We start from the raw sequence: 27,597 nt of genomic DNA on the forward strand, positions 1-27,597 counted from the left end.
GTCTTGACCTAAACAAAACCGCTGGAACCAATCCAATAAGTAATAAACTTGTACAAGTATAGTTGAAGAAATGTATGTTCCATTGCAAATACATTTAAATAAATCACTCCCAGCCAGCGTGTTCCTAACACAGTGCAAGCTAGCGTATGACATACCGATGTATAAGAAAGGAGATAAAACACTACCGTCTAAATGCAGACTAATTGTTGACTTCAGCTAAATTATATACACTATTCATAAGTCCAACCTTAGAATATACTTCTGGAGTCTGGGATAATTGTTCTATTGAAGATTCGGAAAGATCAGAATAAAGGGGGGAAAATCAGATGGAAGATGCACGGATCGTTCCAGATCTATACCCATTAATTCTTCTAGATAGTCTCTTTATGCGGAAACTGCTTGGTTTGCACAACGAAGGAAAAGGAAGAGATTATACATTATGTATTCGATTATAAATACTCAAGTACCTAACTATTTAAACGAACTTCTTCCACAAAGGAGATATGAGGCATCTAATTATCGTCTACGTTACTCTCAAAGTATCACACCAATCTCAACCAAACTTTATATTTTCACACGACCTTTTACCATATACGATTCGTCTTTAGAACTCTCTGCCTGATGATATCCGAAATCCTCCAAATCTTTCTATTTTTAAGAAACGTTTCTCTAATTTAACTAACGGGTCATCACACAAGCAGAAAGACATCTTATTGTAGGTGAGTAGTCACGTCACTTTTCAATGATAAATCTAGACTTAACCAAGAAGTGTATTGAAAGGTAGAGCGAAAGAGCTGGGATCTTTGGCATTAGGTAAGGGGCAATAGACAAAGTGTTCAACTTCTTCATTATCATAAGCACATGCACACGTGAAAGAGTTAACTAAATTCACCATGTAAAGGTCGGATTTCAGGAGACTACCTGCTTGTCTAAGTTTAGTATGTAGGATATTAAGGTGACATTTGTCAGTAGCGTAATTTTAGCGTGATGACCCGTTAGTTGAATTAGAAAAACGTTTCTTAAAAACAGAAAGATTTGGAGGATGAGAAACCTATAAACTAATATCAAATGTGTTAACATCGGTGGTTCTTTACAATTGGCATGACTTATTTGGTTATATACAAACCATCAAAAAACGGCAAGGGTAGAAGCGGGTAGCAAAGATATGAAGATCGGTAAGTCGCAAGCAATACCGAGACAAAAAAGGCAACTTTCAAGGTAGCATTTTCACACATTTATATTGACACGGGTCGTTTTAGACTAATGAGAAACCAATGACTGGATATCAAATAGGTCCAAATCTTTGTAGCTTTTTTTACGATTAACATGACATATTTAGCCTTATAGAAAACGATCATGTTGCAAGGATATAGGCGCACGGACAGAGAAATGAAGATGTACTTAATAAGATACATACACATAATTTTTACTGTTTTATTGCTTAAGTATATGCTTCATATCACTAGTATCAGCATCGAGGTATGTGCTATCATCGCAAAACAGCAATACTAGAGGCACGTAACAAGGATATGAAGATTGGTAATGGTAAAGTCGCAAAGGATACTGGGTAAAATATATAAACTTTTCTAGGTTGCATTTTCACACATTTCTGTAGGCATAGATCAATTTAGACTGATGAGAAACCTACCAAATAATACCAGATTTGTCAAAATCTGTGTGTGCTTACGATTGGTATGACTTATTCGACTCTAAGATAAACGTTCGTGTTGTAAAGATCTAGGAGCACTAACATTCAAATGATTATCATCGAATTATATGGTACCATCTCAAAGCGGCAAGGGTAGAGGCACGTAGGTAGAATATAGAATATGATGATCCGTTGATGATCCGTAATATCGCAAGCGACACCAAGTAAAAAATATCAACTTTTTTACTTGCATTTTCACACATTTATATATTTCACAGATCAATTTAGACTGATGAGAAACCTATCAATTGATATCAAATTCGTCTAAATCGCGTTTTTAAAAAATTACTAATGTTATAACTTATTTGCCTATATGGAAAACGCTCATTGAGGAAGACATTGAGCGGACATACAGACACACAAAGATGTACTTTATAAGATGCATACACATATTATATATTGTTGTATAGCTTTCCTTATATGTTTGAGATCTATAATATTAAAATTGAAATATGTGGTACCGTGGCAAACTGCAATGGTAGAGGCACGTATAAGTCGCAACCGATATCGAGTCAAAAATACAAACTATTTTATTTTCATTTTCACACATTTCTGTTGGCACATATCGATTTAGACTGACGAGAAACCTAACAATTGATATCAAATTTTGCTAAATCGGTGTTTATTACTATTGTAATGACTTATTCACCTGTTTGTTAAACGATCGTATAGAAGACATTAGGAGAAAAGACAGACAAATGAAGACGTACTTAATAAGATACACACACATATTATTTACTGTTGTACAGCTTTAATTATATTCTTCAAATTTGTAGTATTAGTATCGAAATATGTGGTACAATCGCAAAACGGCAATGGTAGTTTCACGTACCAAGGATATGAAGATCGGTAATGTCGCACCCGATATTCAGTAAAAAGAACAATCTTTTTTATTTTGCATTTTCACACATGTCTATTGGCAGAGATCGACTTAGAATCATGAGAAACGTATCAATTGATATCAAACTTGTCAACATCGTTGGTTGTTTGCGATTGGTATGACTTATTCGCCTATATGGAAAATATTCGGTTAGGAAGGCACTAAACGCAAGGACGTACAAATGAAGACGTACTTCATAAGACGCATACACATTATTTACCGTTGAACAGCTTTTATTATATGTGTCAGGTTTATAGAATTAGCATCGAAAAAATGTGATACGATCGCAAAACGGGAATGGCAGATGGACGTAGCAAGGATACGATGATCGGTAACGTTGCAAGCGATACTGAGTGAAAAATACCAACTTTTCTATTTTGCATTTTCACCCATTTATATTGGCACAGATCTATTTAGACTGATAAAAATTTATCAACTGATATCAAACGTGTCAAAATCGTTCTTTGCGATTGGTATGACTTATTCGCCCATATGGAAAACTTTCGTATAGGTCAGATGTAGGCACACGGAAAGACAGATAAAGACGTGCTTAATAAGATACATACACATATTTTATAATTATGTACAGCTTTAATTCTATGCTTCAGATCTATAGTATTAGCATGGACGTATGTGCTACCATCGCAGAACGGGAACGGTATATGAACGTAGCAAGGATATGAAGATCAGTAAAGTCGAACCCAATATTCAGTAAAAAGTACACTTTTTTTGTATTCTGCATGTTCACACATGTCTGTTGGCACAGATCGAGTTAGACAGATGAGAAACCTATATATTAATATGAAATTTGTCAAAATCGGTGTTTATTTACTATTGGTATGACTTATTCGTGTATATCGAAACCGTTCGTAGAGGAAGGCATTGGGCGCACGAACATACATTATGAAGACGTACTTAATAAGAAGATACATAAACATATTATTTACTGTTGTACAGCTTTAATTATATGCTTCAAATCTATAGTATTAGCATCCAAGTAGGTGCTACCATCCCTAAACGGGAAGGATGGAAGCATCAAGGATACGAAGATCGGTAAAGTCGCAAGCGACAATGAGTCGCAAATAGCAACTTTTTTATTATTCATTTTCACACATTTTTTTTAATTATTTTTTTTTTTTTTTTTTTTTTTTTTTTTGCACAGATCGATTTAAACTGATGAGAAACCTATAAATTGATATCATATATGTCGAAATCGGTGGTTGTTTACGATTGGTACAACTTATTTACCTATATGGAACATGTTCGTGTAGGAAGGCATTTTGGCGCACGGAAAGACAAATGAAGACGTATTTAATAAGATATATAAACATGTTATGCTGTTGTTTAGTTTTAATTTTATGCTTCAAATCAGTAGTCAGCATCGAAGTATGTTGTAAACTCCCCCTCCCCTTAGTATGCAACTGCAAGCACACTTTGTCAAATGCTAAAAGGCACTAACTTTCTTGAAAATTATAATAATCAAAAAAAATTCCGGATTCGTATATTATAACGTTATAATGCGCTTTCATTTTCCGTCAGGTGGGTCTCCAGGTCGAGTTGTTATGAACAACAGGAAACAGTATCGTACATTCTTTGCTAAGCGATCGCTCAGGTGGTGCAGTGTCTGTACAGAGCGTCCGCCTTGGATGCGAGAGGTCGCGGATTCAAACCCCTGCCGAATCACACTAAAGACATAAAAATGGTACTAGCAGCTGCCTCTTTTGGCGCCCATCCTTAAGATATTGGTGTGAGGATAATGTGACTGGGTGGGACAAAATGCTGTATGTTTGTGGCATGATGCCACATTGCTAGACATCATTATAAACTGTCACAATGCAGACATGGTAGCGATATGATTGCATTTTTTTTTAAAGCTACGTTAAAAATTACACACACACACACACACACACACACACACACACACACTTTGCTTAGTTATTTGCTATTTGAAGAGATGGAATATTGTTCATATTTCAACCGCTTTTTATTAATGATCATCGATGTGACCAACATATACGATAATAATACTCCCGATGATGATGATGATGGTTGTTGTTCTGATTTCTGTATTACTACTGCTCCATGGGTATATTATATATCGAACTTGAAAACAGAAGCACTACCAGCAATAAAGCAGCTTTGAAAACAAATCGCACTTAATCGATATCAATATATATTGACATCAAAATGAACGTCAAATGCTCTGTGCAACTGTATCGAAATGAACTATTACATGCTGGGTTTTTTTTCTTTATTTTTGGGACAGTTTTAGACCGAAAAAAGTAGTACTTCAAGGCTCTGTCTATGGTATAAATATGTTCATGTACACTTTTCCATTGTAACTTTAAGTGTATAGACTGCAAATACGATGAAGCACAAATCGAGGACGTCGAGTGTTAGCATTGGAACAATGTTACTACTTCGGTCGAGAAGGATAACCACCTATATATGTATTCCTGCCCACTACCATGTAGGATGTATCAAACTGTATATTACTCAAGCGCTCTTTGTCGAGCGTGCTGGTGTGTGTGTACAAAAACAAATGGAATATAATAACTTTAACTGAAATATATACAATTAAATTCTATATAAAAGTGATGCGGCACCTGGGAGTAAAGCAAAAATGGAAGAAACAAATTTCCGGATCGCTACTATCAACAGCAATGGGATAGACAAAGCGAAAGCAGACAAAGTAGCCAAAGAAACAAACTTTGGTGTAATAATGATACAAGAAACACACTATAGAATTAAGCCAGAGTTCGAAATTTTAGTAGAAGACAAACTTAACGCAATAAAGATATGCAACAATTTTGCAAATAATGATATTAGAGTTGGTTGCAACAATAATATTTTTAAAAAGCTGGGAAAGGTTTGAGGAGGGGGGAATTTTTTAAGGGACGGTTGCTACGTGTTAAAATGTTTAATTGGCATATTATAAATGTGTACATGCCAGCTAATAGAAATAAGAAACTAATTTTAAAGAAAACTTATACACCTACCTACAACAATATTCGATGGAAAATCTAATCATAGGGGGAGATTTCAACTGGGTAACTATAAATTAAACCAGTCTAGCAGGATTGATAAATTTTACGGAAATTTTTATGATCCATTAATATATATTAATACTGCAATAACCAACCAAAAGCTATCAGACCATTTCATGCTCACTATTGACCTAAAAATGAAAAAAATAGAAAAATGTGGGTCAGGACTATGGAAACTAAATAATAAGATTTTAAATGACAAAGAATATGTCGAAATAATAATTAAAAAAAGAAATTGAAACCGTCAAAAATGAAGAAAATATTAATATAATAATTGATTGGGATGTTTTAAAAAACAAAATAAAAGGAATAAATATTCAGTACTCAAATAGAGGGCGGAAAAACCCCAGAAAAAAAAGACAAACACGAACTCAAATTAGAACTAAGCAAAACAACAAACGACGATGGAGAAAGAAAAAAAAAAACGATTGACAGACAAAATTAAAATCGTTGAAGAAGACGAAAATCAGGGGAGAATAATAAGGGCGGGAAAATTTACAGAGATCTACAACGAGGCAAAAAACGTATATAAGCGAGAAGAATTTAGAAAAGGGGGTGATACAATTTTAAACAATATCAAAATAAACAATGTAACCCATACTGTAAAAGAAGATATCCTAAATAATATTTCCAAATATTATAAAGAACTATACACCACACACCACACAGAACATATACTTCAGCACAATCGACAGCTACTTAAAAAATGTCGACTGTGAGATGACATCAGCAGTACATAGAGACCAATGTGATGATGTCATCTCAGATGAAGAAATCACAAAAAGTATATCAACACTCACAAAAGTCACCAGGGAAAGATGGACTCATCGTGGAATTCTACCAAAAGTTCCACGGTGAACTGACGCCGATCTTAAACGCTTTGTATAATAATATAGTTTTAAGTAAAAATAAAATGACTAAATCTATGAGGGAGGGAGTTATCACAATTATATACAAAGGGAAAGGGAATAGAGACGAGATTAAAAACTGGAGGCCTATATCACTTTTAAACACGGACTATAAGATTTTAAGTAGGATTTTAACAAATACAGTAAAGGGTAGGATAAACAAGATAATTAATGTAAATCAAACTTGTGGGGGAGGGATATACAAAACAATATTTTAAACATTAAAACTATAATTAACTACATAAATGAAACTGGTATGATGAGTGCTATGGTACTCTTCGACCAGGAGAAAGCTTTCGACTGATTTGAACAAAACTGTATAAAGAATGTTTTTAAAAAATTTGGTTTCGGACCCAATTTCCAAAATGGACCAAAATCCTACACACTGGGATAATTAAACGGGAAATGCACGAAAGAATTTGAAATACAACGATCAGTGATACAAGGATGTCCACTATCAATGCTAGAATACGTAATGGCAATATAAATCCTACGTCACACGATAAGAAACAACCCAGATGTGCAAGCAGGGGCGTATTAACCATTAAGCAGACTAAGCACGTGCATAGGACACCAGGGCCAAAGGGGGCACCACAAAGTTGAGAAAAGGGTGAAAAGAAAGAAAGAAAAAAGAATGAAGATTTGTAAAAAAAACTGATACAACTAGTGCAAATTGATCATGATGTTCTGTTTCTTGATCATGGTACACCCTAGGGTTATCTTCTCAGGTGTACGTGGAAAAGAGGGGCGCGCCAAGATTTGTCAGTGCTTAGGGCACCAGTGAGCCTTAATCCGCCCCTGATTATACAAGGCATACAAATACCAAACCTAAAAAAGAATTAAAAAATGCTCTAACATGCATATGATTGCAACATCTTTATAAGAGAGGGGAAATGCTATAAGCGTCGGGTTCCAAAATAAACCACAACAAGCACGAAATCTTAAAAATAGTTAACTGGAGGGGCAACCACCCTGGATTATCGCCCCCCCCCCCCACACACACTTACTGAGAGACACTGTAAAGGCTCTAGGGGTTTACTTTGGTAATAAAAAAAAGAAGCTGTAGAAAATTATGAACATATTATCAATAAAATAAGAGAAAATGTGAAAATCTGGCCATGGCGCCATTACCTATCATGGAGCGGGCCCAAGTGGCCAAGACTTATTTATACTCAAATATTAACTACATAATTAAATCCATAGATATGGATAATACAATTTTAAACAAAACAGACAACGAAATAATAGATTATATATGGAATCATAAAATGCATCATGTAAAAAAAGAGACATTATATAGGGCCAAAAGTAGAGGGGGCTTGGGGTTGCCGAGCCCTCTACTACTATAATTAACTAACATAATCAATAGATTAAAAAAAAATGCACTCAGACCCGGCTACAGCGTGAGAAGCACCGTACATCTACTGGTTCGGCTTCACCTTGAGAAACCGACCAGAGATATACAAAAATAACAAATTAATATAAAAAAATCGAAGTGCCACGCAAACATATGAGAACTAATTTTAAAATATAGAGACAAAACAGATTTATGCAAAATTTAATAAGTAAAAGTCACGCTTGGATTAGGGAGGAGGTAACCAAAAATATAAAATGTAGAGTAGAGCAGGACAACTGAGGGGGTAAATTGGACAAAAAATTGGAAAAATTGGGGAAAATAAGATCTGTCAAAACACAAAGTATAATTTTTAAATACCTGCACAACACCTGGCTAACAGGCGAAGAAACAATCAAACATCGTATGCTGAGGATAATGCCGAAATGCCCTTTATGTAAAACAGCGAACTTCACCAAACTACATACGATTGTCCAATGTGATAAATCTAAACATAATAGGATAAAGTTAATAATGAAAATTTGCAAAAAATATAAGTATAACAAAAATAACATTTTATTCATAGATTTAGACTACGAAAACAAAATCGTTCTAAAATGTATAGACTATATAGTAACTACGATGATATCCTGTGGACAGGTGATAAAGATTTTTAAATAAGATACGTGGTAAAAATAATAATATTAACCACAACAAGAACTCAGTACGTCTTACGACGAATAGATACTTACCGTCAGGTTGATATAACGCAATTGATGTTGGAATTGGGGGAGAGAGGGGGAGGGAGGAATAGGTATTATAGACCGAAGGGTCGCGTAGCGCAATTGCGAGCTGATGCCATACCCATACCCCCTCCTCGCACCCCACAACAGCCATATTTCAAAGAAAATTTCAAATTCTATTTCAAATATTTCAAAGAAACCCATATAACTTTTTTTTTAAAAGAGAAAAGGGAAGAAAGGAAGAAAGAAAAAAATAAAAGAATTTTGTAATTTAATTTTTTTTCTTCTTTCTCTGAAAGAAAATTCTAAAGACATATATAGGAAGGGATACAGGGAAAATATAAGGGGGAAGTAAATGGCGATGACATCATGGGGCTAAGTCACAGGGCTCAGTGAAGTGCATAGGCCCATCATGAGTCTTTGAAAACACCCAATGTAGAACATAAACAGACAAAATAAAGACACAAATACATACTGTATAACACTTAGTTTAAAACCCTACTAACTTCTCCCGCACTGCATGGTTGACCACTATAGAATAATGTGGTCTCATTAATACGTTTGGATCTTTCAATAAAGCATAATCAGATAAACTAAATAAAGGAGGCCTAACGCGACCCAGGAAAAACACATAGAGAATAAAGAAGCGTGAACCTTGGATCGAGCGTAACCTACCTATCAACATCTTTAAAGACTATTATGAGGAACGACACATATTATCACTCGAATAATAAAATAGGAAATTATTTTTTTTAAACAAAGTCTAAATAGTACACCATTCCATCGTCAAAATTAGAAAACCATAAAACAAATTAAAAGATACAATATAACATCATAAAGGAAGAAATACAACTGGGAAAGATATTTGATCTATACTTGCTGTCTCAAACATAAAGAAAATATAGCATACACACAATATAACACCATTACATATAGCAAACACTGAGACCTAGGCGACATATAGCAAAGGTTACAAAACATTTCAAGGGAATGAACTTCGAGCAAGGTGAGGGAAACCAGACTCGGACGAACAACCCTTTAGATAACACTATGGAAACATAAATACCCCATCAAAAATTCTAAAAACTAAATTTTTTATATAAAATTTTGTTTTAATAAAACGTAGAACACATCTGAGGGGGAAATACACAAATATAAAATACTTTTTATTTTTTTGGGGAAATGGGGGCATCTGTCCGTTGCCCCCCCCCCCTCCCAAAAAAGTGTGTGTGTGTGTGTGTGTGTGTGTGTGTGTGTTATTATACCCATTACATTACTTGCAAAATATATATGGTGCTGACATTTTCGGCAAGAGGGAGACCTACCGATATTCTGCATATAATTATTTTAATGTTTTTCAGAGCGAGAGTATTGGGGCCTGATCTGTTCAATATATTTCTCAACTGATACAGCAGGTATAATCAGAGGCGTAGCGGGGGGGGGGGGGAAGGGGAGTACATATGTCCCCGGGCGCCAAGGTACAGGGGCGCCAAAATGAGGCTTACAACGTTACATTATAATAAGTAAACAAGGGTAATATTCAAAAATGTGATTAAACGGGGAGGGGGCTGGGGCGCCAATTTTATAGTTCGTCCCCGGGCGCAAAATATCATAGCTACGCCTCTGGGTATAATAGAGACCCCCCCCCCCGAGTTTGCCACAGAGCGCTCGTGTAATATACGGTTTAATACAAAATACATGATTGTGGGCAGGAATATACAAAATTTGGTCGATATACATGATCGTTGGTATCTATTCAAACGAGGGCCATGAAATACATTAGCAAATTCCTACAGTATTTTAAGGCAGGCGATTACGAATTATTTAAACCACGTTTTTCATCTGTCACAGATTTTATAATCATTTTGAAGTGGCTGCTTTATCTCGAGGAAAACGAGCGGTAAGTGTTATACAAAACAAAATCTTAATAGCAATTTGATCACTTTTGCGTCATTTGACAGTAAGAATAGTAATAAATAGAGGATAATTTCTTTTCCTACGTTAGGCCTAATACCTGGTATGTTTTTTAATGTGGTACACACACAAAAAACAACCCCAAAACAACACTAACAACATTTTAAAAAACCCACAAAAACGAGTGCCGTGCCGAAGCCACGGGCTAAAATGCTTTATTATCATTTTTTTTATTTATAGCATCAATCACAAATTGAAATATATACAGTATTAGCGTTGGAAAAGAAAGTTTTCTTTTTGTTATATTTTTTTTTCTCACCCTAGCGAAACACTTTCTGCAAATGACCTTAATAAAGAAAAATAATAAATTAACCTAAACCACTTTGAATGTCGACCGTATCTTTTATTTACACGGCATCATGCGCGGAAGAAAATACCAACTGAACCGGGATTTCAGACAGCAGATGAATTGAAGTTGATTCATTGAACATCATTAGCAATTGTACAATCAAACAGATACAACAATGAAAAGTGGAACTATGAAAAATCGAGAATGTTAGATTTGCGAAGGATTTATTCCGAATCATTGTCTGCTAATAGAGAATTCATGTCAGTTGCTGTGTCGGCGATGCCCACACAGCGCGCCGTCCAAATGTGAAGTTGCGTTTTGCTGACAGACATAACACTGTGCCATAATTTATCTGATGGCATGTAAAGAAGCTGCTTAAATTATAGTATTTAAAAGTTTCTTCATTTTGTAAGAGCTCAAGAAATTAATTCTGGTTTGAAAGACAAGATGACGGTAAAACTCAGAAGACGTAGCTGTACAGTACCGTTGGTGTTGGAGACGTCATAATAAAGGTAACTGCGTTAACTTCGCTTTTTGTTTGGTAATTTGTTGGATATTATCTTTTGCTGATCTTCTTTGAGCTTGGAGTAAATTTTACATTCTGAACATTTTTATTTGCACTTATCTGCTTAATATGTATTGCTGGGATATCATATAGAATATGAAGTCAGTATAATGGTACTATATTACATATTTGAATGATAAAAGACTGGTAAATGATATAATGATAAACTACAAAATAAATAATTTGCCCAATATCCCAAATATGTTAATTAAAACAAACATTGAATGTAAATTCAGATATAATGAGCAGTTGTAAGAAGTAAGAAATAACATTTTATCCATTGAACCTGTTATGTGTTATCATCATCAGTTTTAAAATAAACACATGGAGACAAGTTTGCTTAAATTCTAAAATTAACACACACACACACACACACACACATATGGTATTTTAATCTAATACAGAAATGGTGACATTGATATATGCAGACCAATAGTTTTTTTCTTCTACAGATATAAATTAAAAAGCCTAATTCTGAGAGTTTCACCTACAACATTCATGATGGGAAAGGGCCACTAATTAAGAGCTGACATATGTGGAAGAAAAATACCATCCATGTTGAAAAGGGCTAGAGGTAATGTGAGAAAACATAATTTATCAATCTTATTTAACATTATTGTTGATATTTTATCTCAACTGGTCAAAAGGCTAAGTGGGTTTATGTAATGGTCCAGAGTGTGTTATTTATTTCACATCCCCTTCTGTCTTTCAACAGTAAGAAATTAGCTACTTTGGAGTCCATAGTTCTGATCAATTTGTTTATATAAAACTTGGTTTTGGGCTTAAATCAACATCTTGGATAAATCTAATAATGAGCAAAATCCAAGTATATACATGTGATCATGTATAAGATTAGTTGAGTTTTTTAACCAGCCTAAAAGCCATACTTCCACAATATAGGCTAAAATCATTAAGTTGTCCTTGAAGTTTGATGAGTGTTAACCATTAATAATAATAAGGTGATCTTTCATCTGAGTATGTTACCACCGCATGCAATATTTATACATGTAGTGCAGTTTTTACTAAACGTAGAATACATGCTTATATAAATGAGATCTAGATTGAAGAAGTGAAGATGCATACAAATACATGAGGTTATAACCACTACTGCTGATTCAAGTTTGATCATGCTTGGCCATTGGGCTTATAGAGTCAAGTTTCACAATGATGCTTATTATGAGTGTGATAAAGGTATGGTAGTGAAGTGACCTTGCATCTGATTGGCAGAGTTTCTTATGATTTGCACAACAGTGTTTATGATCCAATTTAGATCTGACTTGTTTAATTATTTGCTTGTATGTCTGAGGCTATAAGCAAAATCTATGCATATAATGTGGTGGTTCTACATCTCACTAGCCATTCTTGCTACTGCTCTTAAAACTATTTCTCATTAATTTCATCAGACTTGGTGAATAGATTTATCTCATCAAGATATAGCAAAAGAGCAATTTTGTAAAAAAAATATTCATTCATATTAAACTCAAATTCTGCATCTGATTGGTTGACCTTGCAAATACTATAAGGGCTCTATTTCTGACAAAAAGATTATTTTGATCTAATGTAGCAGAAATGCTTATATGATCAAAACATTGAACATATTTGATGACAAATAAGAAATAGTTTTTCATGCAAATTTGATAAACATTGATAAATCGGTTCATATCATTAAAAGCTTGGAAGAGTTTGATTACATGTGAGACCATCACATATTAATCATTCTTTATTTAGAGAATTATTTTTGTCAGGATTTAGTAAAATATGTAAAATCAATATGGACTGGTTTTGTTATGTACAGCAACACTAGTTGTTTACTGAGTACTGAGGGAATTGGAGTAAGGCAAGGGTACATTGCAGTAGGTAACCTGGTTGACTTGATAACAGGATTTTAACACAAACATTTTTATCAGGAGTCTAGAATACTAACCATTGATTCACTGCAGATCCTGCCCCCATTAGTTACCTTTTAATACATAAAGCATTTGGGTTTTTTATGTCACAAATCCCATAGGGATTAAAATTAACATCATAGGTCTCACTGGATAGTTTCGTATTTTGACATCCCTCTAATTTTTAAGGTAGAAGGCATGAACCTAATTATCACAAGCCTAGCATTTATAAATTTGCACATAAGCTAAATCTATAATGTGGTTCAGATTTACTTTGAGTTAGGCATGGAAATAGGTTGGCTTGTTGGTGACTGCCTGTCACAGTTAGATGAGCATTGGAGATCATATGCGTAACTTAGTCTGCAAATGAGCTGCCGACTTTTATTTGTGTCTGCTACAGAGGTAAATATAAAAAAATCTTGATGGTAGAGGGGTGATGAAAAGTATGCTAATTTGTTATAGTACTAGTGAACTTTATTCATGCATAAGGCACATACTGATTCTTTTAGTTGCCTTGTCACAGAAAAATATTGAAAATAGCTATTTCTAGTAAAAAATGAATGTAAAATGTACCTGCATCATTTGACCCTACCAGAACCAAACTAAAAGCTCAAATTTGTGCAGCTGCTTTTGCTCATCACAAACATAATTGGGAGTATAACTGCTAACCCTACCCTCTAGCACACATTTCATTCATTCATTGGATTAAAGTCACGTGCACCTTTCGGTATGTGCGACTGTTTAGTTTGTACACGTTTGTGTACTTTTTGAATTTAGCGATTAACTTATACAATGCCCCCAAGCAAGAAAGCCGAAGCCCAGGTGCCCCAAAAGGTCCCGCCCAGGCTCTCATCGCTGCAACCTTCTCCATCGTTGTACTCCGTTGGTGGTCTGTTTCTGCATCCTGCATCTCCTTCCTCTCTCATTTCAGGCAGTAACCGAAGCACACCAGCAGCAGTATTATGAAATTTTCGTTGCAATCAATGCCCAGTTCCCTATATTTATTGGGCTATTCCTGTACTATCTTGCCAAACATGTGATTGTCACATACGCTTCAGATATTCCTGAGTTGTGAATTTTCCTATCTTTTGTAAGGTCTATTAAATTTTGTGTACTTTGCGTACTTGAATTTTCCGAAAAATTTTTCACATCTAGTAGGCTTTTAGTAGCCCTTTATTTTGTTTTGGAGATCTCAATTTGGTTAAGTATTTCGTACGTGTGGCTTTAAACCAATCAGTGTGTTTCAGGGCCAGTAAGTTGTTGGTCAAAAGAGGGCTTTCGTGGGTCAGAATGAAAGCCCTATGTGGTAAAATTTGTTTGTAAAAAAGAAAAAAAAAAGAAAAGAAAAGAAAAAAAAGGTGGGTAGGGAGTGTGTATGCTATATTTGTGTGATGGCTATAGACATTTTTGTTCGTTTTTCTGCTTTTCCCACATATCCCGACAACACACATTCACGCTCACTTTCTCATTCACACTTATAAGTAGATGTGGGGGGGGTGGCCTTATTTCTTTTGTTTGATTTCGGGAAGGCAATTCTTTTCATACTGGGGGGTGGGGGTGGTTTGATTATTTGAGGCATACTCTTTTCATTGTTTCTGCCTTCATTCCCCAAGGTCTGCAAGTGTCCTGTTCTTTCTTCTTTTACTGCCTTAGGACGTTTAACTTCATCCTGTGCCTTTTCCTGCTCTTCTTTATTTCAGCTCTTTCTGCCTTATCCCGTGTCCGTTTCTATTTTGGTCTTCTCGTCCTTTTGATACTGCCATGTTCGCCGTGAGATGTTTTCTTCGAGGGAGGTGGTTTGATTGCCTTTGTTTCCCTTCGCTTTGACCACTTGGCTATTTACCTGTTATTTTTGTTTAGCTTAGCTATTTGTGATTTATTTTAATGTATATTTTTTTTATTTTTAATTTTTTATATTTTTTTTATTTTTTTTTTGATCCTACGGGACCTAGCATGCCGTTATAATTCCGAAACAGTGATTTTGTAATATTTTGTCCTTATCTGGTTTTTATTGTTCGGGTTATGATCGGCTGTGCCAGTCTGTGAACCCACGATACCGAGCCGGCCGTCACAATTCCCAAACAGTGATTTGTAATATTTTGACTGGTCTTTGATTTACTTTTTAATTTTTTTTTTTTTTTTTTTTGTTTTTTGTTTTTTTTTTTTTTTTTCCTTTTTTTCTTTTTTTTTTTTTTTTTTTGAACCTACGGGGCCTAGCATGCCATTATAATTCCAAAACAGTGATTTTGTAATATTCGTCCTTATCTGGTTTTTATTGTTCGGGTTATGAGCGGCGGTGTCAGTCTGTGAACCCACTAGCCCGAGCCGGCCGTCACAATTCCCAAACAGTGATTTGTAATATTTTGATTGGTTTTTTTCTTTTTTGGTTCGATCTTTTAGGTTTATTGGTTTTAATTTCTTTACATGGTCTCTCTTTATACCCAACCCTTCATTCGGTTTAGATTTGTCCCCTTTTGCCTATTTTGTTAATGAATGTCATGATGTTATTATAGGTCATTCCTATGTTATTGTTTTTTGCCACAAGTAACTCCGGGTATGTCCACCGTTCTCCTATTTGTTCCTGTTGAGATTTTAGTTCGGCCCTTTCCTGGTTGTATTTGGGGCATATATTTATTAAGTGTGCGATTGTTTCTGGAGTTGGGCAGTAGGGGCAGTTTTCGGTTGGTCCCCTTTTTATGTGTTTCCCTGCGCATCCTGCCAATAGTGTTTTACCTGTTCTTATTCTATTTATTATTGTTATATCGTATGGATTTTTGAAGGTCGGACTTTCGACTTTTCTACTTACTTTTTTCATCATCGTGTGTATTAGACTGTTTGCATCCGATTTTTCCCATAGCTCTTGCCACATGTCATTGATCTTGTCCCATGTTATTGATTTCAGTGACGCTGTATGCTATATTTTGGGCTTTTGGTTCGTTTGTGGCGTTTTTTGCTTCTGCATCTGCTTTGTCATTGCCTGGGATTATGGATGTGAGAGGGTATCCATACGAATTCAACGTGTTTGTTGTTTTTTTCAATCTCTTTAAGTAGCGATCTTGCATGATTAATCATATTAGGTCTGCTCTTGGATTGGTCTGTTGCTAACGATTGTAGTACACTGTAAGAGTCGCTTAGAATGACTGCCTTAGTTGTGGGGTATGTTTTGACGTATGTTAATGCCATTAGTATTGCCATGAATTCTACCGTGTATATAGCGCATTGGTCTGGGAGTCTTTTTCCAACGGCGACATCTAATTTTGGGATCACTATCCCTGCTGCAGTTTTATTTGGATTTTTGGTTTTTGATCCATCTGCGAAGATTTGCGTGTATGTCTCGTATTTGTTGTCAATGTACGTTAGTATTGATGCTCTTAGTCCTATCGGGTCATTTTGTTTTTGTCCTAGTTTACGTAAGCTAAGATCTATTTGTGGTGTGGGACAGGTCCACGGGGGGTCTGGGTAGTACCTTATTTTTTCTGGGTTGATATTTGCGATTTGAAATTTCCTTTTTAATTCTATAATTATTTTCCCACTAGGTATTTTTTTATTTTTTCCTTTTGTATCGAATGGTTTGTCGCATGCTAAGAGGGCTTGTAGCGTGAGGTGGTTGGGTTGGTGTATTGATATTCGAGTCGAGTATCGCAGCATCAATTCCTTCCGCCTTAGGTCTAGCGGGGGTTCTCCTACTATTATTAAGATATCTTGTGTGGGGGTACCATTTAGGACGCCGGTGCATACCCTTAGCGCTTTTGATTGGACTGTGTCTAGTTTCTTTAGTAACGTGGCGTTCGCCGCTCCATATACCTGGCAACCGTAGTCCAATTTTGCTCTTATAAGTGCTCTATATAGGGTAACGAGTGTTTTTTGATCAACCCCCCAATTCACCCCTCTGAGGTTTCTGTGGAGGTTGATGTCTCATTTGCACTTCGTTACGAGTTCTTGGATATGAGCTGCCCACGTGAGTTCGTGGTCGAATACCATACCTAGGAGTGTCGCTTGTTTTTCGAATTTGATGGGTACCCCCTTTAGGGTTAAGTTTGGAGTGGGTGGGGGGTGGCCACCTCCCGGATTGAAAACTATGCCTACTGTTTTTAGAGGTGACAATTTAAATCCCCATTTATCTGTCCAATTTCCTATATCGTTTAGTCCTTTTTGTAAGTGCTTGGTCGTTTCTCTGCTGGCTGGGTTGCCAGTTTTCCATACGGCGCTGTCATCGGCGAATTTGGATAAGTCAAGGTGGTTGGGTTTTACCGCTGTTTCCAGGTCGTTTATCATTATATTAAATAAAGTTGGGCTGATTACGCTTCATTGTGGCGTGCCATTTTCCAGTTTGTATCGTTCGGAGTAGTCTTGTCCTAGTCTGACTTGTATCTTTCTATCGGTTAGGAAGTTAGCAATAAATTTGTATATATTGCCAGTTATTCCGTATGGTTTAAGTTTACTTATCAGTCCCTTAGTCCACATTAGATCATATGCTTTTTCCATGTCTAAGAAGATGGCTGTAACATATCTGGATTTTTAAAATTTTTCTCTAGATGCTAATTTGACAGCGGTTTCTAGTCTCATGAGTTGGTCTATTGTGCTTCGGTAGTTGCGAAACCCGCTCTGTGTATTAGCTAGTAGTCCTTTGCTTTCTAAATGGTATTTCAGCCTGTTGTTTACCATAGTTTCCATTATTTTACATATATTGTCTGTTAGTGATATGGGCCTGTATGATTTTATATCGCTTGAGGGTTTTCCAGGCTTAAGAATCGGGACCACTACTGCCTTTTTCCATCTTATAGGTATGGTACCGGTTTCCCATATTTTATTAATGAGGTTAAGTGCAATTGTGACAAGTTTTTTGGGTAGGTTCTTGTACATTTCATACCCCAAAGTATCCTCCCCGGGGGATGTGGTCTTTTTGCCGGCGAGGGCCTTTCTCCATTCGGCTTCTGTAAACGGAAGGTTTAGTGGGCCGTCATTATTTCCTGCTTCCTTTATGTTGTCAGAGTTGCTTTCCTCAAATTGCCTTTTATGATTTTTAAACTTATCCTCTAAGTTGGTATTGCTACACATGTTGGCGAAATAGTTCGCGAATAATTCTGCCTTATGTTTGTTGTTTTGTCCAGGTATGTTGGGGGTTATTGATTTAGTTTTGCCTCTCATTTTTTTAATTCTTTGCCACACCTCCTTCGATTTTGTGTTAATATCTAGTTTTGAGCAGAATTCTCTCCATGAGTTTTGTTTAGCTATCATAATAGTTTGTTTGGCAGTTTTTTCCTTTTCCTTGTAGTAGTTAAAGTCCCTATTATTTTTAGTTCTTTTGAATTTGTTTAGAGCTCTTTTTTTCTCTTTAATTGCTATTTTACATTCATTATTCCACCAGGGCACCGTGGGTTTGGGTGCTACTCCTTTAGTTTTAGGAATTGTTTCTTGGGCCATTGTGTTAATGGTTTCTATTAATTTGTCATTAAAGGTGTCAATGTCCCGGTGATATATGGTTTCTGGGTCGATTGAGTCACCTATCTGTTTGAACCTAATCCAGTTGGCCTGTTCGTATTTCCATCTTGGTGTGAAGGACGCTTTATTTTGAGGTATTCTAATTTGTATTTCTATATTTATAAGGTAATGGTCACTTCCCATAGGGTCGCTTTCATCAACTTGCCAATCAGAAATGCCTGTTAATCTTGGTGTGCATAGAGATAGGTCTATTGCTGATGTGTGGCCTGTTCTGTCATCTATCCGGGTGTGCATTCCGTTGTTTAGAAAAACTAAGTTGCATTTTTGTGCCCATTTTTCTACAATTTTTCCTTTAATGTCCGTCTTTTGACTCCCCCATAGTTCATTGTGCGCATTGAAGTCCCCGCATATTACCACCCATTCTCCACAGTCTTTAATCATTTTGATTGTTTCGTCTGCACTTAAATTGCGCTGCTCATTTGTTTCATAGAGGTTAACGATTAGTACCTGCTTAGTTTGAGCGGTTATTTTGACTATCTGTATTTCGAAGTCATTGGGCGGTCTACTATCTGTTAATTTATGCATTTCTGATGTAATTCCATCTCTAACAAAGGTTGCTAACCCCCCTCCTCTTGCTGTGGGGGATCGATGCTTTAGGTATTTGGTGTTGTAGCCTATGATGTTTGGGATACGTGAGGTATCATTTAGGTGGGTTTCCTGTATGCATATAACATCTGGTTTTCTTTCCTGTTCAAGTATTTTGTTATTTAGTTGGTCAGCGTGGGCCCTAAGGCCGCGTGCATTCCATTGCCATATTTTGATTTCTGCTCTGGAATCCATCTCTAGTGCAAAAAGTCTTAATAGTTTGTTTAATTTACTGTTGTTTTCGTTTTATGCGTGTTTCCTACCAGTGAGGGTGCTACCTATTTATTTTGTTTTTGGTATCCTGATTTTTGTTTTGGCCTGCTTATAGTTTACCCCATGGGAGATCATATATTCGACTATTAGGGCTTCTCTAAGAGCCCTGGGGCATTCTGCGTGGTTTGGTTTGTGGTTACCACTACAGTTAGCGCAGTGCTGATTGGTGGCGCTACATGTTTTCCGGTCTGGGTGGTGAAGACCACATTGATTGCACCGGAATAGGTTTCCGCAACTCTTAGAGTAATGCCCCCAATTTTTGCAGTTGCCACAGAACCGTGGTTTGTTTTTGAAAGCAAAAATTTTTTTAGCCTTGAGTTTTTCGGCTATTTTGATAGTTTCTGGGGTGGCGCCCTTAAAAAAGAGTACCACTGCAGTGCTATCCTTTCCCCTTCTTGTTTTTAGGCGGATCGCTTTCTCTACTTCCTGTCCTTTACTCCTTATGTAGTCTACTATTTCATTGGTTTTATTTTGAGTTGATACGTATATGACTCCTTTGTTGTGTGTTTTTGGGGGGTTTGGGTCTATGTGTTGTTTTGTTCTGTTGTGTCTAGTGACCTGAACATTTATTTGGTCTATTCTTTCAATTTCCATATATTTGGCAATCTGTTGTTCAGTGGTGCATTTGATTATCAGCAAGTCGTCTCTAGTGCTTTTAAGCGTGAATTCTCCTTGGTGATGTTTGTTCAATTGCCATGCTATGGTTTTAAAGGCTAACTTCGTTATTTTGGAATTTACTCCCTTGACGAAGAGAGTCAGTTCAGTGGGGTGTTTCTTGTTTTGGATATTTTGCAGACTGGTCTTTTTTCCCCTGGTGTTTGTCTCTTTAGCTGACTTTGTTTCGTTGTCCATAACCGGCTTGCTGGGTCTTGTATTCTGACAGTTAGTGTGTTCCTTATTCTTTCTAACTGGTATTTGGGATTTGGTTTTCCTATTATTCTTACCTTTTGTTGAGTCGTGTGTGACTGCTTTATTTGTGGTAGGGTGAGGGCGTTCTGTTTCATCTAGTAGGTTCTCAGTTTGAGTCCCCTGGCTGCTAGTGTTTTTAACCAGCGTGGTCTGGGTTGTTTTTGTGCTTGTTGAGTATTGTTCCTCAGTTTGGGTACTCATGTCGGATGTAGTTTTGCGGTTACTCGGTAGATTGTCCACATTCTCGTTTACGCTTGGTGACAGGTAGAGTCTACTCATCGAGTCAGTTGGGGTCGAGTTGAAAATTGGCGTTAAGAACTGTATCTGTCGTTTTTCTCTTAGGGGGGGATGAGACTGCTTCGGAGTAAGTTTGCCTTAGTTTATCTGCCTTTAGGTTGACCAGGCAGCTGAGATAACTATTTGATGATGTGACATTAATTTTGTTGTTATCCATCTTGAGTTTCTTTATTTGATGTAAGATATATATGACGGGATATTTCTTTAGTTTTAATCCTGGGTTTGTTTTGATTTCTTGCAATTTATTTGAGTTTAATTCTAGCTTAAAGCTATCTGTCTTAACTATACTTTATTCTACTTAGTACTATGAAAAAGCAACAGCTGTAAGGGGATATGCAAATAGCTTTTATTCTGATTTGTGTAATTAATTATTATATTACTATTATCCAATTTAAACTTATTGAAAATTATTTTCTAGCCAAATGGTCAAAGTAAAAGGTTTTACTTACCCCGATCCAATTTTCTTTTTAAGATCTTTAGAGTTTTTAAATACAGCCTTCTAATTATACAAGTTTCATTACATTGGTCAATAATTAGTCACATGTGATGACACTTGTAACTAATCAAACCACAGCAACTGAGAGCAGACTAAGCACTGATATTTATATGGTACAGTGGCAATATACAGTCTGTCTGCCGCAACACATGAAACAAACTGGACAAATCTGAAAGCCTTGAATTTGACTTTATTTATCTGTATGGTAGAACAGAACCTGAGTTGAAAAGCTTTTAAAGAAAGACCTTGATATCAAACCTAATAATAACTGCAGGAGTTATATTATGGATAATTAACCATTCTCTCAGTTTCAAACTGGGCATTCCATCCCATGGGGTTCTAAATGTAAACCAAGTGTAACTGATATCCTAATGAACTGTAAAGACCATAGCAGCACAACAGCAGGGGACCAGGTATGTCCAGATCCAGAAATCACAGACCAGTTTCAAACTGATGATGAACCACATAAAAATTACACATCTGCTAGAACTTATGTTATGAAGATAACTTAAATTGCATTATTATTAATCCTCCTCCTCACATTCATCATAATTGAGATGCATCATATATGTTTTATTGTAAAATAGTTTATGCAACATAATTCAGTGAAGACCTTTGCTGCCAATTTACCAGTGAACCATTTGTTTCAATGAACATATTTTATGTTGTAACAAGGAGCATCATTTAAACATTATGATACACTTATCATACCTGTATATGAAATCTTAATACTAACACTTATACTTGCAATACTACTACTAATAAAAACACCTGCATTGATAATTTGATTATGTTCAATTGGACTTGTATCTAAATGATCACCAGCTGTATGAAAAGACATATTTTAATATATAGATATTGGATGGAATACTAGTTACCACAATTGAATAGTCATATGATAAATGATATATTATTTTAAACAATTTATATTTGCAGTGAAACATACTTTTACATTATTTTCACTTAAATTTCATTTATAGAGCAGTATACTCTGCATTCATTAAATTACTGAAATGGTTATAATACAACAACAAATACTGCAACTTCCAGAATCACAAAAATCAAAAGATATAAACAAAAACTTCCCTACATGTATCAACAGTTGTCACTTAATAGACAGAACTCTGAAGATTTAGAATAGGATGTTAACAAATTAGGTATTCAAGTTAAAAAGAAAAAAATACCAAGTAAGCTTACTACCAAAAAATCAAACAATAACAGTGAATTTTAGTACATTCCCAGGAAACAGAATATATGATTTTTCTTAACTTGATCTGATACATCTTAAATCTATAGAAAATGATTCATATTGTATGACTAAAATATTATGTAAACAAAAATTCCATCACTTTTTTCAGATGCAACATGCATACCCCAACCCATCCTTCTTGATCATAAAGTATACCAGCATTCCACTATAAGATGGGGAGCTGTAGTGGCTCAGTGGTTAGCTTTCTGGACCTGTGAAATAAGGTAGGTTCAAATTCTACCATCAGACCAACCTGGGTTAGCTACCATGGTGTGTCCTTGGGCAAGGCACTATACTTAAAGTGCCTTGGCACTAAATAACTTACTTGTGTTGGTTTACCATAAAAGGCCAAACCAAACACAAAAAAACAACAACTTTAAAATATGAGTTTTGTCAATACTAAGTAATTGAAAATCATACTGAAGAAATGTTTTTGTTAATACAGATTAATGGATCTAAAAAATCTCTTTCTTCTGCAGGAGTTTAAAATGTTAAATTAAAAAGGTCATGGTACACATTGCTTTGTTCGTACACATCAGGCTCCGTAACCCATATCCAACTAAAAATTTTAGTAGAGTCTGAATAAAACATATTTTAATCTGGATGATAATATTCTTTCTCCATTCATATATTACACCACCAAGATTGATCCAAATAAGATTACATTTTACTATAACACTGAGGATGAGTATGCCTCTTAACAACTTACAAATGTGGAGAGAATGGAGTTAAACTGAACTTTGATTTCTTTTCAACCATAGCACAAGATGATCATTTATTATGAAAAAACCTGAATAAAGTTGGAGTTCATAACCATGACAGTCTTGATACAATATAAATTCAATATATTATTGTTGTCTTGAGGTATAGTTCTGTATATTACAATCTCACACAAGATCAGGGTATATTTTAGTACCATACAGTTAATTCGGGATTGTATTAATACCTATTCTGGTGAATGAACATTAAATAAGATTTACTATTTTGGAACCAGTTGCAATAAAGTTTACTAAACAAGAGAAAATATGACTTTACTATAATATCTAAAATGTAAAATCTGCAAACAGAATACTTGCTTGACTTTACACTTCAACTATATCATAATATTTATTTGAAATGAATTTATACAAATGGCATTAAATTTGGTTTCAGGCTGGTAATGACAATGGTAGTAGTGAATAGGGACGGTCTAGGGACTAGGGAACTTCCATGTTAAAAAGGGTATATCCACTCTGGGGACTATGTAATTTAACATGGGAGAAAAAAAAATAAATATCCATTCTAGGGACAAGGGGAATTTAACATGGGAGAAAGAAAAAAAACTATTCACTCTAGGGACAAGGGAAATTGAACATGGGGAATAAATCGTGGGACTGTCTTGGGACTAGGGGAAATGGAACAGGGTCGGGACCCTATTTTAATAAGGTCCCGACCTGATGGGTCTATGAAAATGGAACAGGTGAAAATTGAAACAGGGAGGGGTCTCTATTTTTTTATTATTTTTTTAAACAAAAAAATAAAAAAAGGGGTAGGCAATTGAAAGTCAAGATCTTTTCGAGAGATAGGAATGGCCCTGAAAAGGGCCTTTGGTTTTATGTTAATATACCCTTAACATAAAGGGCATCTGTGACATCTTCTTCTTGACCTTAGGCTGTGCCTGACTACAGGACCATAGATTAAGACTCTTTTGAGGCATCCTTGATGCTCCACATAAGATTCTTCGCATCCACAGGCTGGTGTCTGTCCTGTGGATAACTGTCCAGTTGGATCGGACATACATTGATATGTCCGTCCGGAACATCATCGAAGACACAAGCGTTGAAGATTGTACATCGGTCCACATGTTGGGGTGCTGAGTAACAGGTGAAGGAATGCAGTGAACTGTACTTATTTATAGGGGTAGGAAGGATTGAAACGGATTGAGTTTGTTGACCAATCCAAACACGCGTTACAAAATTCAGTCAGCCCACGTCCAATCCGAAGAGAGCAGTCTGTGACGTCACATAGTCTATATAGATTCGCTAGCGCCTGTGCGTAGTCAATCTAAGCGACAGTTTTTCAACATGACGGAAACTCAGAAAACGATCAGTTTGGGTGCACTGATGGTGGAGACTACCCAAGGGAACCCAGACTTACTTTCAGAAGAGGTGAATTGGGATTTTGTGGATTTTTTTACCTTGCAAGAATTTGTTCCTGAACCTTCGTCACCTTCTCCTTCATTACCGCACATGGAAAATTTTAGACAGAGACAGAAAGAAGAATTGGAGAAATTTATACAACAGCAAAAGGAAGCAGAACAAGCTTTTCTCCTACAGCAACAGCAGCAAGAAGAAGAGGTAAGAAAAAAACAAGAAGAAGAAGACGCAGCAGCAAAGAAACAAGGGTGTCAAAATCAAACGGTCACGGTACTGTTAGACATTTTAGTTAAGAAGTCTGAAACAGATGTATCAGACTTCTTTATTACGGCCGAAGAGAATACGACCTTCCCAAGCTAAACACTCCAACCCTGTGACTACGCCTACTGCACCATCCTTAGTGATTTCAACGAAATCATCATCAACAGTACGCAGTCCAGAAGTAGGCCTTGGCCATGGCAAAGGCTTAAGACAGTTAAAGTTGATTGTTTAAACTCACCCCTTACACCAAAAAAGGCCCTTTTCAGGGCCATCCACGTCTCTCGAAAAGAGATAGGCTTTCAATTGCCAATAACTAAAAAAAAACATTTTACCCAATAGTACCTGTCTGTGTATGAGTGTGCGTGAGTGTAGGTTCTTATTTTAAAATCAAAACCCAAAGACACTTACCTTTTATAATTAATTTATTCTTTTATAAATATTTACAATTCACAATTCACAACAGAGCACTTTAAAAAGTTCATAGACTTATTCTGTCTCATTGTTCACTCTCTGTTTTTTTAATTTCTTCACCGTCATAGTCTTTTCCTCCTCTTCCTCCTCACTTTCTTCCCTTCTTTTCTTCTCCTGTTTCTTTTTCTTCACCTGTCTGTTTTCTTCCTCTTCTTCTTCCTCTTCCTCTGAAGAATCCCTCTCTTCTTCTGACTCCTCTTGTTTCTTTTTTGGGCAGTCTGGTGACCAATGTCCTTTTTCTTGACAATAATAACAGGTATCTTGACTTTTGTCTCTTCTAACCCCTTTTTTTTCTTTTTTGACGGTCTGGACACTCTGAAGACCAATGCCCTTTCTTCTGACAGATATAGCAAGTATCTTGACTTTTATCTTGAAAGGAAGGAGAGTAGTCCCTCGGCTGGTCTGAAGAGAATTTTCTAATGACCCCTCGCAAAGCTCTGATGAAACGTTCAATCTTGGTAGTCTCTTCCATTGTTGTGCTCAGTTTGAGAGTGAAATGAATAGTGAAAGGACAAGACACATACCCTTTATATACGCTGGTCTGCTATGACTATAAATTAATCCATGGTGTTTAAACTTTAGTCATTTGACTTTTTGCTATCGAGATGAAATGATCCAATTCATTTGAGAAGAAAGAAGAAGAAAGTAAGAGGCAGAAACGTGATCTATCGCCTCGTACTAGGGCTGAAGACTTGGCACAAATTCATGCCAGTGATTTTGAAGAGGACATGAGTGAACCAGAATCCAAACCCTCTAAACAAAGTTTACCACCCTTAGTCAACCCTGAAAAGTACTATGACATTCGAGAGACGGAAAAGCGTCCCTCTAGAAAATTTAGAACTACGGCTTACAAATACACAGTGAAGTTTAAAGATTTCAAGTCTGAAGTACTGTTAGAGAAAGCAAAAGGGTTCATCACCGACATGTGGGATTCTTTGCTCACCACACTCAAGCGACAATGTCAACCCAAAGAAGATGATCGCTTGAGACTTTCCATACAACATGACGGCTTGAAATCCCCTGTTTGGATCGAGTTTAGCAGCCCTGCAGAATTGACCACTTCCAAAGTCATGGACAAGATTCAACACGTGCAACAATCTAATGACCAGTTTGACATCACCGATGGAAAAGCCACACTGGACATGACCCACGTCTCTCCTCCTCAAGGGACCGGACAATGCAGAAAGACCTTATTGGTCAACAACCTTCGCATTACCAAAACAAGTCTTGTCCAAATTAACAATTTTCAAGACCACATGTGTTTAGCCCGAGCCATCGTGGTGGGATGAACCTATGCCGACAAGAACGACACGGTAGAATGGAAAAGAGCCTGGGAGAACATTCGAAAATCGAACCGAGCCAAACAACGAAATGAAGCAGAACTTCTGTTACAACAAGCATGCCTGTCCAAAGACACATCCTGTGGCATTCCTGAGATGCAAAAATTGCAAGATGCCCTAGCTCCACGATACACCTTGAAAGTGCACCCTCAAGAAGTGCGCGGGTCTCTGTTGTTTCGAGGGAAAGACTTTAAGGATGGAAAATACATTCACCTCTATCATCACGATGACCATTTCGATACCATTACCACTATCACTGGATTCCTGGGATACAAATATTACTGTGAGAAATGTGACTTATGATGGTTATAATAATCGAGAGCAACACAAACATTGTGGATCGAAATGCTCAGGATGTTTGGCCTCTCAACCCTGTCTGAGCGAAGGGCAAGAACCAGTGCATTGTCCTGCTTGTCTGCGCACATTTGTCAGCCCTGCCTGTTACCAACAACATCTGAAGATGCAAGGTTCACAGAAGAAATGTGCTTGTCAACTCCTGAGATTGTGCCCTACCTGTGGACAAGGTCTATGTATCAAGAGTACCAAGGCACACGTATGTTCAGGAAAGAAAAAATGTCACATTTGTCACTGCATTGTGGACTTGGAACACCAATGCTACATACAAAAATACCAATCCCAACCAGAGAAAGAGGATGGTCACAAGAAGAAGAAAGGCAATTTCATCTTTTTCGATTTCGAATGCATGCAAGAGATCAGTATTCACATTCCTAATTTCTGCGTGGCTC

The 27,597-nt window shown here is 36.4% G+C and overlaps 1 long non-coding RNA gene across 2 annotated transcripts in view; it reads left to right on the top strand.

The window, feature by feature from the left end:
• Window positions 1-10,720: 10,720 nt before the first annotated feature.
• The window catches only part of LOC149795836 (uncharacterized), a 735,181-nt gene continuing 718,304 nt past the window's right edge, over window positions 10,721-27,597 (top strand). The window contains exons 1-3 of one of the 2 annotated variants that reach the window (XR_016422428.1): window positions 10,721-11,394; window positions 11,900-12,021; window positions 22,754-22,868. This is a non-coding gene — a long non-coding RNA (uncharacterized LOC149795836). Of the gene's footprint in view, window positions 11,395-11,545; window positions 12,022-22,753; window positions 22,869-27,597 lie in introns of those variants that run through there. The other variant, XR_016422429.1, reaches the window with a different exon arrangement.

Source organism: Sinohyriopsis cumingii, chromosome 7 (genome assembly GCF_028554795.1).
Source record: "Sinohyriopsis cumingii isolate HCF-2022 chromosome 7, ASM2855479v2, whole genome shotgun sequence".
Classification (NCBI taxonomy): Eukaryota; Metazoa; Mollusca; class Bivalvia; order Unionida; family Unionidae; genus Sinohyriopsis; species Sinohyriopsis cumingii.